Source organism: Phyllostomus hastatus, unplaced genomic scaffold, assembly GCF_019186645.2.
Source record: "Phyllostomus hastatus isolate PE091 unplaced genomic scaffold, TTU_PhHast_1.1 phas_contig_34, whole genome shotgun sequence".
Taxonomy (NCBI): Eukaryota; Metazoa; Chordata; class Mammalia; order Chiroptera; family Phyllostomidae; genus Phyllostomus; species Phyllostomus hastatus.
Genome location: NW_025333857.1, coordinates 51,368,106 through 51,381,633, shown reverse-complemented (window position 1 = coordinate 51,381,633; position 13,528 = coordinate 51,368,106).

Below are 13,528 nucleotides of genomic sequence, written 5' to 3'. Positions count from 1 at the left end.
GGCACTTGGGTTGTTTCCATATCTTGGCTATTGTAAATAACATTGCAATGAACATAGGAGAGTCATTTGTTCTTTTAAATTAGTGTTTTGGGTTTCTTTGGGTATATTCCAAAGAACCCCCAGATATGGGGTCACTAGTATAAGATAGATCCATTTTCAATGTTTTGATGTAACTCCATACTGCTTTCCACAGTGGCTGCACCAATCTTCATTTCTACCAGCAGTGTATAAAGTTTCCCTTTTATTCACATCCTCATCAACACTTGTTTGTTGATTTACTGATGATAGCCATTCTGAAAGGTGTGAGGTGACATCTCATAGCGGTTTCAATTTGCATTTCTCTGATGATTAGTGACACTGCACTGAGCACCATTACATATGTCTATTGACCATCTGTATGTCCTCTTCGGAGAAGGTCCTCTGCCTGAAATGTGTGACTTTTGACGTATATAACCAATTGTGTTCTTTCAATATCTAAAAAAATGATATACTTAATATATTTTGATAATTTTAATGTTTAAGATAATAAAATACTTTAGTTATACTTGTATTAAGCAAATCATTTTTCATGCACTCAAATATTTCTTATTTCTGGAGATTTCACTGAACCCGATGATTGAATTGAACTCAGACAAAGGTATTATTTAAAGCCTTGCTCTATTTTTTTTTTATTTGAATACTAAGTTCGAGGTACAGAGAACACTAATCGTGGTTGTAGCTCTGTATCTGCTTAACTCATCTATCCTCACTGCTTCGCATCTCTGTCTGGGAAGCAGAGATAAGGTTTGTCTTTATCGTGGTGCAATTAGGAAAGCTTAGTCTGAAAGAGGATGTGAGAGTTCTTAGAAAAGGATATATGAACACTCTTATTATATATTATAGTCCTAATACTAATGTATTTAGGAAAATCCAATTAGGTAGTAAGACTCTGCTACAGAAAATCCATTTCTCTTTTCTTAATCAAAGGACAATTTTCAAGGAAAAATGTTTTTATCCCCAACTGTCTTGTGAGATGTCAGGTCTCAGCAGCTTTCAAAGTGAGCTCCTCTGTGATAAGGACTTGTGGTCTTTTTCTTCTTTTCACTGAGGTTATGGTATAATTTTATTAATAGTTTCCAGGTTCTAAGTGAAATATAAATATAATTTTATTTTTAAAAATAAATATGTATACATTTTAAAATGTGACATTTGATAACTTAACAATAGTTTAACTAAGGTAGAACACAAGACAAACAAATAGGATAGGTAGCTTACAATTTTTAACTCATTTTTTTTTTACTTTTTATTTTGAAATGATTTCAGACTTACAGAAAATTTACAAAATAGTACAAACCACAGAGTGCCGATGCCAAGATCCTGGTTTGTAAATATCATTTGCCAATAAAAGGAACAAGGACTCTAGAAAAATAGTCAGTTGTAGGTCCAGGGAAGCTAGGGCAGGGAAAACACAAGACAAGGCAAAAAGCAAGGAAGTGCCCAGAAAGCAAAAGGACGGAGACATGCTGAAAGGCTATCGGAGCCCTGACTGGTGTGACTCTGTGGGCTGGGCATCGCCCTGCAAACCAAAAGGTCACTAGTTTGACTCCCAGTCAGGGCACATGTCTGGACTACAAGCCAGGTCCCCCCCCATTGGATGCATGAGAGACAACCAGCTGAGGCCTCCCTTACACACTGATGCCTCCCTCCCTTGTTTCCCCTCTCTCTAAATGTAAACAAAACCCCTAAAAAAAAAGTGTCCACAAGTCTACCAGAACTCCCAGTGGTCAGAGCTGCAATTATCTGAACAACAAAATACAAAATTTATTACACTATGACACAAAGAATAAAATAAATATATAATCAGTCCATACAAATATGAATATGCCTTAAACAAAAGAAAGTAGCTCCTTTTGCATATAAGATTTTGGGGTTATTATTTTGTATTTTAGTTAACAGGTTTTTTCTTCTATTATCTTCACTGGTTAGAGAACATATGATTTATAAATTGTTTGAATGTCATCATGGAAGGACAGTATCCTTAATAAGAATTCACCTGACACTGTAGTGGTCTTTGAGCAGTGAAGATCTGCCAGTTGCAATATTATCATCAAGCAATATTCACCATTGCAATTCTAGAGCAGGCATACTCCAGACCATTAAGAACTTGACAGAACTTCATGCAGGAGAAAGAAACAAACAAAATATTTACAAAAGGATTAAAAGATTGGGTAACTGAAGTAATGGCAACTGCATGAATCTAAATGTCCCCACATATCCTCCAAAAGATAATAAAGAACGACAAATAGAATTATAAAACCTGTCTTAACATAACTTGTGGTTTTTAGGGGAATTCTGTAGAGCTATTTAGATGCCATAGATAACATCAAGAATTCTTAAAGAATACCTTTTTCAAAAATACCCTAATGCCAACTTCCGGGCAAGATGGAGGCATAGGTAGACACACTGTGCCTCTTCGCACAACAAAAATAAGGACAACAACAATTTAGAAACAAAATAACAACCAGAACTGAGAGAAAACTGAACTGTATGGAAGGAGGACAACCAAGGAGTTAAAATACACACATTCAGCTAGACCGGTAGGAAGGGTGGAGTCGGGCAGCTGGGCAGAAAGGGGTGGAGGCACAAAAAGTGGTGGCACTGTGCTCGAAAGACTGCCACGGGCAGACTCTGGTCATGCAGGTGGCGGCTGGCAGACCCCAGGTGCAGGGTGGCAACGGGCAGACCCAGTGAGGCAGCGATTGTGAAGCGAGGCAGCGATTGTGAAGCGAGGCACTGCGAGCAAGGGGGCTGGCTGACCAGCTGGCCCCATATTCACGTGCAGACAAACCAGGCAAAAACAGACCCCGCAACGCAGGGTCCCAGCGCCGGGAAATAGCCTCGGGGCACTGATTGAAAATACCTGGGGGAGCTGAGGCGCAGGGAGAGACTTCCAGCCTCACAGGAGAGTTCATAGCAGAGACCCACAGGGTCCAAGAACATACACAAGCCCACCTACACGGGAATCAGCACCAGAAAGGCCCAGTTTGCTTGGGGGAAGCGGCGGAAGGGACTGAAATCCGACAGAGGGCGGAGAAAGCACCATTGTTCCCTCTCGGACCCCGCCCCACAAACTGCGTCACAACACAGGGACTGGGTTGCCCCGCCCTGGTGAACACCTAAGGATCTGCCCCTCACACATAACAGGCGCAACAAGACAAAAAAAAAAAAATAGCTCACACAGAAGAACAGATCAAAGCTCCACAGCAAATACAACTAAACAACCAAGAGATAGCCAACCTGTCAGATGCACAGTTCAAAGCACTAGTGATCAGGATGTTCACAGAATTGGTTGAATTTGGTCACAAATTAGATGAAAAAATGAAGGCTACAATAAGTGAAATGAAGAAAAATGCACAGGGAACCAATAGTGATGAAAAGAAAGCTGGGTCTCACATCAATGGAGTGTACCAGAAGGAAGAAAACAACATATAATCAGAAAAGAATGAAGAAATAAGAATTCAAAAAAATGAGCAGAGGCTTAGGAACCTCCAGGACATCTTTAAACATTCCAACATCCAAATTATAGGGGTACCGGAAGAAGAGGAAGAGCAACAAGTGGAAAACTTATTTGAACAAATAATAAAGGAGAACTTCCCCAATCTGGCAAAGGAAATGGACTTCCAGGAAGTCTAGGAAGCTCAGAGAGTCCCAAAACAGTTGTACCCAAGGAGGAACACACCAAGGCACATCATAATTACATTAGCCAAGGTAAAAATGAAGGAGAGAATCCTAGAAGCAGCAAGAGATAAGGGGACAGTAACCTACAAAGGAGTTCCTATCAGACTGCCAGCTGATTTCTCAAAAGAGATCTTGCAGGCAAGGAGGGGCTGGAAAGAAGTATTCCAAGTCATGAAAGGCAAGGACCTACATCCCAGATTGCTCTATCCAGCAAAGCTTTCATTTAGAATGGAAGGGCAGATAAAGTGCTTCTCAGATAAGGTCAAGTTAAAGGAGTTCATCATCACCAAGTCCTTATTATAGGAAATGTTAAAGGGACTTATCTAAGAAAAAGAAGATAAGAAGAAGATGAAAAACATGTATAGTAAAGTGACAGCCAACTCACAATTATTAGCAACCACACCTAAAACAAAAACAAAAACAAAAACAAACTAAGCAAACAACTAGAACAGGAACAGAACCACAGAAATGGAGATCACATGGAGGGTTAGCAACAGGGGAGTGGGAGGAGGAGAGAGGCGGGGAAAGATACAGAAAATAAGTAGCATAGGTGGTAGGTAGAAAATAGACAGGGGGAGGGCAAGAATAGTATGGGAAATGTAGAAGCTAAAGAACTTATGACACATGGACATGACCTAAAGAGGGGGAATGTGGGTGGGAGGGGGTGTGCAGGGTGGAGGGGAATGAAGGAGGGTAATGGGACAACTGTAATAGCATAATCAATAAAATATATTTTAAAAGAAGAAAAAATTTAAAAAATAAAACCAAAGAGGGGCTAATGGAGAGAGTTGGGAGACCTTACAGGCAAGAGGGGGCTGGAAAGAAGTATTCCAAGTCATGAAAGGCAAGGACCTACACCCAAGATTGCTCTATCCAGCAAAGCTTTCATTTAGAATGGAAGGGATTATTTATATTTAGATACTTGTTTTTTGTATTATAAAGGAATTTTAGCATTTAGTTTTGAACATATTATGGTACAAGAAATTTTATGTAACAAATAATTACAAAGCACAAGAATGGATACAAGGTATTTAAGGCACTATCCATATATAATGCACATCCTTACTTTTCCCTCAAAAATTTGAGCAAAAACTGTGCACTATACATGGCAAAATATGGGTAGTAATGTATTTATAGGCACTGAAAACCTTGGGGCTTCCATTTAAAATGGCCCTAGAGCAGACAGAGGGGGAACTTAATGTGACCCTGTAGCAAGTTCTATTAAATGGATTCAGAAGTAGGAGAGCAAAATTTGTCTCTAGCAAATCTTTCAGTCACTCTCTCAACTCATTTCCAGTTAAGGGGAGAATTCTAAGAAAGAAGCTTGAGTGAGTGTGCGTGTTTACACCCATCCCTCTGCTGGCTACCCCTGTGTGGGCACCACCCCCACCCTGCCCTCCACACAGTCGGGCCCCAAAGGCTGTTCCAAACAACTGCCAAAGCCATGGAGAGCACACTCCAGCAGCCCTGGGCACTGGCTCCACTAACCTGCCTGGAGTTTCTCAGTGTTGACCCAGGAACCGCTCCTGCCTGCTGAGGGGCTTGTGACCTCCCCCCATGTCAGGTCCTTTAGGGTTGAACACTTCCTTGCTTTTTTCTAGTGTTATGGAGTTGTTCATCTGGCTTGGAGTAATACAATGTAGAAAGAAAAATACTAAAAAAAAAAATACACCTAAAATTGTAATGAAATAGGCTGAGGGTTTCTACTGAGCAGGGGAAGAATTGGGATAAGAACTAGTTTTTGAGAGTACTCCTTGTTAATTTCTCCATTCTGACAGGGAAAATAATGCACATTTTTTCCAAGGAATTTATGAAATTAACAGCTGAATTTGAAGCTACAGATTCTTTGTTCTCTTTTTTACTTGCACCGACATGGAATATGAGTTTATGACTCATGTTTACTCATTGATAGAGCGATGAATTTTCTCTTTAACTACAGATCAAGGTGCTTTTATAAGTCTGCAGCAAAAGGAAGCCTTCCACACAGGGAAGCCACAAAGTAGAGGACTGACAGGCTCAGCTCCAGTGCTCCTGAGCAGGAGCATTTCAGACAGTTACACAACTGTGCAAAGTTTGTGTCCTGCCCATCTAATCCAGTAATGCCCAAAGAGACACAAAAATACCAAGTGTGCAACACATGGGTCAAGAATTTGGTACAACTGAAGGAATGCCAGCAATCTTCACAGGTGAGAGGGTATTTTGATAAGACCTGCCCCATAGCTTTGGCTAGGAAAGCCTCTTTGATGCCCTTTGAGCACCAGTGGATTGTAAAAACAGACTGCCAGAGAATAGAATATGGATAGGGTGGTAAGAGGGAAGTCTCCACTGAGCACCAGCGAGATGTGCTGAAGCAGCTGCCGGGTTCCACTGGGCTCGTGGGCTGAGCAGGGCCCACAGAGCTGATTCCGGGAGAGGCAGCCTGCCGAGAGCAAAAGAATAACACGTTCCACCTACATTATTAAATGACTTTATAAACAAAATGACGAAGGAAAGTTCTGCACAGAAGAATTTCTGTTAATAATGCAAAATAAATAAGAGCATTAGAAAAAATCACACTTTACATACAGCCTAATAAATAAAGGATCTGGACCTTAATTACCGATGGAACCACTAAGTGACAAGCTACCAGTGAATGTTAATCTGACTGAAGCACCTGAACCTACTGACCAACCTTAAAATACCTTGAGAAGTGGAACAGTCATGCTGCGCTTCACCACCTTTGAAGTATTCTTGTCTAAATAAGTGAATCTAAATCTAGTTGAGCCTTTAGATCAAGTTAACAGTCCACAAGAAACATAGAAAACTGAGGATGTTAAATGGCACCATGAGAATGCAATCAGCCAACTTCAAAATGAGAAACACTCATTGTCCCAGCTTCTTTAAGAAATAAACAGTATGAAAAAGTGGGGAGAAGGGAGGGATGTTGGAGATCAAAAGAGACTTCAGAAAGAGAGGCCAACTAATACAATGTGTGGATGCAAACAAAACAACTTGTAAAACGGTACTTTGGGGACAAATGAGAAAATTTCAAAAGGAATGTTTAATCAGATTATATGAAATCTTTGTTAATGGATAGTGGTGTTTTTAAGTCCTTATATATTATAAACAAATTGACATATTTATGGATATCGTGGATTTGCTTTAAATATGCCACCAAAAACTAAAGATGTGGGGAGGGAATAGATGAAATAAGATTAGCAAAATTCGACAACTGTTGAAGCTGGTTAATGGGTACAGAAGATACATCTCACTATTCTACTATTGTGTATATTTAAAATATTCCATAATAAGAGGATTATGAGGAGAGAGAGAGAATTGCTGCGGCAAAGAATTCCCACAGTTCAGTCTCCACTGACAAATCCATAGACAGAGTTCTCGGAGGGGAAAGGGGACAAAAAGGAGGGAGAAAAAACACAATGGCCGGTCAAGTAGCCACAGGTCATCTTGGTCTCTCTAATGGAGAAGACTTGAATTCACCTCTGTGATTGATTGTACCTTTTTTTTTAAGCAAAAATAATCTCAGATGAATCCTTTGGTTAACCACATGTTCTCACCATTCTTCAGGAAAATGGTGATACAATAGGAACACAGATGTTTAGTTTGAGAAGATACAATTTCCACTGCACCACAGATTATTGTAAGAACGTCTTTGCAAGGATTATGTCTCTCAGGCTTTACTGTTTATCTTTAGCATAGCATTTCTTTTCTCTGCATGGATTTAAATAATACAATTGCCTTTCCCTTGGAAATGGGCAGTTTTAGGAAAAAGCAGGTGTATTGAGAGTTGCTTAGATAGAAAAGGACATGAGGCCCCCAAGATGCCAGGAAGACAAGCAGGGAAGACCTTCAACTGCTTTAAAAGCAGATTAAAGCCCTGGCTGGCGTAGCTCAGTAGAGTGAGCACGGGCTGTGAACCAAAGCATCGCAGGTTCGATTCCCAGTCAGGGTACGTGCCTGGGTTGCAGGCCATGACCCCCAGCAACCGCACAATGATGTTTCTCTCTCTCTCTTTCAACCTCCCTTCCCTCTCTAAAAATAAATAAATAAAATCTTTAAAAAAAAAAAGCAGATTAAACTGGGCTCAGCATGGCTCACACTAGACAGGAGTTCAGCCACCTTCCTCTGATATGCCGTGTTGCTTAAACTTGAAAACTCCCAAACGTGCAGATATTAAGCTAATGCAATTTGATATAATTGCCTCGGTGGGAGCCATTGGTCAAGATCACTTGACTATGCTATTTCTTTAAAAGGAGTAAATATTCCCGCTGCCAATTTCTAAGAAAGAGCAGATCCTGAGCCCCAAAATTAAAATTGAGGAGGCAGGCATCAATTAGAGCAGGGGTCCCCAGCCTCTGGGCCGTGGCCCCATACTAGGCCGGGCCTGTTAGGAACCAGGCCTCACAGCAGGAGGTGAGCTTGAATGTGATGCACTTGAATCATCTCAAAACCACCATCCGCCACCCCAGTCTGTGGAAAAATTGTCTCCCATAAAACCAGTCCCTGGTGCCAAAAAGGTTGGGGACCCTGGCTTAGAGGACAAAATAAACTTCTTTGCCTGCAAAATGGGCCTGGCCTCCAAAGTGTCACCAGCCTTGAGAACACCAACAGGGACCTACCATCATGGGTCCAGGACCAAGAGAGTTAAGTGTATACTCACCTAGAAGTGGTTTTTGGTTACATTCTGTGTTGTATACTTCCCTTCCACCATTCTTGAGTCTTCTTTTTTTTATATGAATCTTTTTTTTAAGGTTTTATTTATTTATTTTTTAGAGAGGGAAGGAAGGGAGTAAGAGAGAGAGAGAGAAACTTCAATGTGCGGTTGCTGGGAGCCATGGCCTGCAACCCAGGCATGTACCCTGACTGGGAATCGAACCTGCGACACTTTGGTTCGCAGCCCGCGCTCAATCCACTGAGCTATGCCAGCCAGGGCTTTAGTCTTCTTCATTAGTTTTGTCAATTTTGTGTCTTAGTCATGGGGACACACTGACACAGGTTTCGCCCATATCCATGCAAAGAAGTAAAAGAAAAGTTGCCAGTCAGGAATCCTGTGGTGACCTGAAGCAGAGTAAGCAAAGGTTCATGCACAAAGCAACAAAGAAATCAAAACTCCAAAGCCAGGGGGCTTTGGAGAGAAAGAATTTTTAGCACAGAAAAACATCTGGATTTCCAAAGACACAGTGAAGCGTGTATTTATTGCTGAAGTCAGAGTGGAAGCATCAAGGCTTTATAAAACCGCGTGTTACTGCACACATGTTCTCACAAACTGACGAGGCACGTAGCCAGTCAAAATTATAAAAGGGACATTTAATTTTAGTTCGGATTTAAAAAACAAAACAAAATAGCAGTGCATTCGATTGCAAAGGAAAACACACTGCAGCTAAAGCTCTGACAAAAAAGAAGCTCAAAACAATTAAATTTGTTAGATTTATATCTGTGTGTACGTGTGAAAGAGAGAGAGAACCATATTAAGCCTTCAATATATCCACATCTCCTGACACCAAGGAAACAGAAAAGGATTTTGTTAGACATTAAAATTTGTGTCAGATTCTGTTTTTGCTGGTGACCAGCTACTCAGAATATGATAGCTTGATTCAGTTTGGAGAACTGTAATGTCCATCAGTCGATGCCTTCAGGCTTCAGGACACATTAACATACGGTAAATAACAAGAAGAGAGATCTTCCATAATAGATGTTGGTGTGAGCAGAAGTGGCAGACTTCCCCAGCAGATGCCAACTGAAATGATCCCAGCCCAGTATGGCTCTGCCATCATTCCTGAGACTGTATTTCATGGTCTTTTCAGGCATCTGGTCCTAGTCTTCTCTGCATTAGATTTCTTACCCCCATCTCCATGACATCAGCTGAGCCACTTACTTGATAGAATCTAAGATTGAACAGGGTAACTAGAACTAAACTTCCTCCCAGCACTTGATTTTATACCCACCCACCCACCTGCCCTTAGCCAGAAGGGAAACCCAGTCCCTGTCTGGTTCATTCCAGCATTGGCAATTCTTAGCAACACATGCTCAGCCAAGGATAAATTAGCCTTATCCCATCACATTCTAATTAATCCCCAGTATACCTTTTCCTTGGCCCATAAATTTCTACCAACTTACTGCATCCCTGTCTAGTTGACTCCAAACAGATCTAACCTCAGTAAAATTACCACTCTATAGACTTATATGAATCATCAGTTGAATAATTTACCAAAAATTTACCGTTTCCTTCTGTGTGTCCAATACTACTTCCCAAAATAAACCAACCTTAGGATTTTTTTTAAGTTTACTCAGTTAATTTAAATTTTTTTGTTTATTTACCTGTCACATTACTTACCATGTTCCAGTTAAGTGCAGTTACACAGATTGACTCATTTAACCCAATCAGCAAATATTTATTGACTGTTGTGTACCTAGGTATTAGACACTGCAAAAGGAACAGCATAGTATAGTTTCCTAAACTTCAAGACCTTGAAATGCAATTGAGTAGATAAGACTTGAACACGCACATGCACACAAACCAGTAATACATCAATCAGTGCCATATAAGCGATTCAGACAGCAAGTTTTATAGGCGCTTAGAAGAGAGTGAAAGATATAACTGACACACAGTAAATGTGCAATCAATGTCTGATTGAATTAAATTGAACCAGGGCATTCAATGCTGAAAGTAAAGACGGGGGTGACATGAAAATTTGATAATCTCAGAAAAATGCTGAGAGATTATATGCATGTTTTCTTTTAAACAGGGCTTTTTTGACTTAATATAAAAACATATTAAACTAACACATTTTACTTTTCAATGTCACCACTGCACATCGAAAGGAAATCCTTACAGGTGACATATCTGATAATGTGCTAAAAATATGATCATACTTTTAATTCATTCTGTTTTAGATAGAACATCACTATAGTTTCTCTGTATATCCTACAGAATTTTGCTTAATTTGAGCCTTCTGAAAAATATGTTGTCATTTGATTAATAACATTTCTTCTCCACTGCAAAATTGGTTTTCATGTTTATTTCCAACAGAAAAAGAAAAGCAGAACATGACATTATTCTGAAAGTTCACACTGACAATTTGAAAAGTCACATTGGGGGGAACACTGCACAGGAAGTACCATAGACGTGAAGTGGTGGCAGGAATCTGTCTCACACCTTTCCTGTGACTTTGATTCATAAATCAGCAGGAGTGTGCCTGAAACCTCACAGATTAGCACGCTGGTGTGATTTTCAAGTTAGAATTTCAGAACTAAGATATTCAAATTAAAATGGCAAAGACATAAATGGAATCAAAATACTTCTATTAAAGTGGGAGGCTCATAAATTAAGACCCTGGGTAGGGTCATCATCCATATCAACATGATACTTGGAATTCCAATTTGTAGTCCGGATGTAAAAGAAAAGGTCTCCCAGAAAAAGTACGGGCACCTTCTGAACAAGAAGCTGGTAAGAACGTAAATATAGCACTAAAGAATATTATGCTCCATGGATGAAGTGCTGTAAGGGTAGGCAGCCTGGAGCAAGGAAAAGGGCAGAGACCCAAGACATACCCTGGTGGCTGTCGCTTGCGTTGAATGGATGAGGGGCCCTGGACAGCTGAGCAGCAATCATGAGGGCTGGACGATGCTGTCCATCACCATCCTTACTACACTTCCTGCTTGGACTGGCCCCCAAGGAGCCTCCGATTTTATTGGGCTTTCCCTGAACTTAAGGCATTGACTACGCAAGGGAGGGTTGTCAGTCTTCCTGGTGGAGGGGCTCTCTTTGAAATCAATACAGTGGTACCCCAGTACTCATCATTACTTTTTTCTGGATATTGTAACGAGTGCTGAAACGGATGAGTACTGAACATGATGAGTGATGAAGCATTTTCTCTTGCAGGGCTGTGTTGTGACTCACGTAAGTTCTAGCAAGTGTGACAAGTCCCAAGTGCTGAAAGACTTTTTTCTTGTCAAAATGCAATGAGTTCAGAACTTGTCTGCCAAGTTCTGAAGCTGATGAATGCTGAGGTACGACTGTAATTTGAAATAAATAAATGCAGTTCTTGCATTTTCTTCCTGAAATGTGGTTATCCTGTGTCCAAAGCTCTGAGATGTCATCACAGTATAACTGACATTATTGGTCTACGGACCCCCATACTGTGGCATTACTGTAATAATACCAGTAACAACGAATATTTATGGAATTTCTATCATGCGCCAGACACTGCAGATAGCTGCCCATCCCCAGCAGTGAGAAAACAGTTGCAGAGGTATTGATTCCAAGTCCCTAGCACATGGTAGAGGCTCAGTAAACATTTGTTGGACAGGTGAGCACATGAACACAACAAACCTAGATCCCTAGCCCTGTACTTCCCCAGGGAAAGGTATTCATAGTGGGGCTGGGCGGCCGGACCCTCCCTAGCGCTTTCATTAATGACAAACACAGGCACACTTTTCTCGGCAGCATCTCTACCTTGGTTCTCTTTGCCTTCAACCAGTTTCTTGCCCATTAATTCTAAAACATGTTAGAAGAGCCTAATTCTTATCTTCTTTATGTATCAGTGTAGAACATTCAGTGTTCCATGCATGACAAGTATGTGTAGAGTCGAAGGGACAGTTAACAAAAGTCAAAGCAAGAATCACGACTCACCACATAAAAGAACCATGTAACCCCTGATGGTGAAGGACCTTAAATATACCATGACAGCACCGCTCCTTCTTCACCAGGTGGAGAGCTGGCATGTGGTTTTAGTTTTGCATGTTTCAAAAGCCAAATATACAAGTGTATTTGAGAGTACAGATTCAAATGCTAGTTTCCAAAAAAATAGGCACTAATCTGAATTTGAAACCCTCTATTGGCCAGCAAATCTATGCTGAACTGATAAAGGATTTCTCTAAATTTAGCTTTCTTTAGAAGTCATTCTAAGATAAGGGCAAGAAAGAGCCAAAGGGATGACTACAGAAAGCCCATTCCAAACAAGTCCAAACACTCACAGTTATTTAATAGGCACTTACTGCATGCCTAGTATGAGTAGGACATGTTCCAGAGCACAGAAGGACCTTTCAGTCTAGTGGGAGAGGCAGAGAAAGCAGGACTGGGGGACTCGGGCTTCTTCGGGGAGCTGCAAGAGCACAGGAGGACCACCCAACCTAGCTAGGGCACTGCATCTGGAGTCGATTATATGCAGAACAAAAGGATCACTCGGAATATAAGTATTTCATCTGGCCTTCCAAGGTAAGGGTGGCATTTAAAATATCTTCTCAGGTGATGCAAAAGCCCACGTTGAGAAGCTTTGGGTTGAAACCACAGAGGTGAAGAAAACCCTCCTCCAGCCCCTCATGCTTGCCCAGAAGTTGGTGCTAAACTAACTCAATTATCAGTGCAGTAAGACATACAAATTTGACAATGCTCTTCACTTTACAGTAATGTGCATAGTAATATAATGATGCTTTTGGCCACCTAAGAAAGATATACTCCTATGAAAACTTAGCTAACCTAAGCTTGAAATAGCCTGATGTTTTCAGAGTAAAGATCAAATATACCTCAGTGAAACTTGAAAAAAAATTCTTGAGAAAAAGAATCTCATCAGGTTATTTTCTTTCTAATCCCCTATCTTAAACTATCTTTAATATGTTTTTAAATGTACATAGTTATTCCTGCCGGAGTATGGCATGAATAAAAACACTGTGAATGCAGTTTTCCACATTATGGGAACCATCAAGTATTTTTACATAATGATGTTGTAATACCAGTTCTCTCCCACTGAGGAGGAAAGAACTGAAGTAGAGTATACAACAAAAATTTTATAATCTAATTGTGTTTTCCCATCAA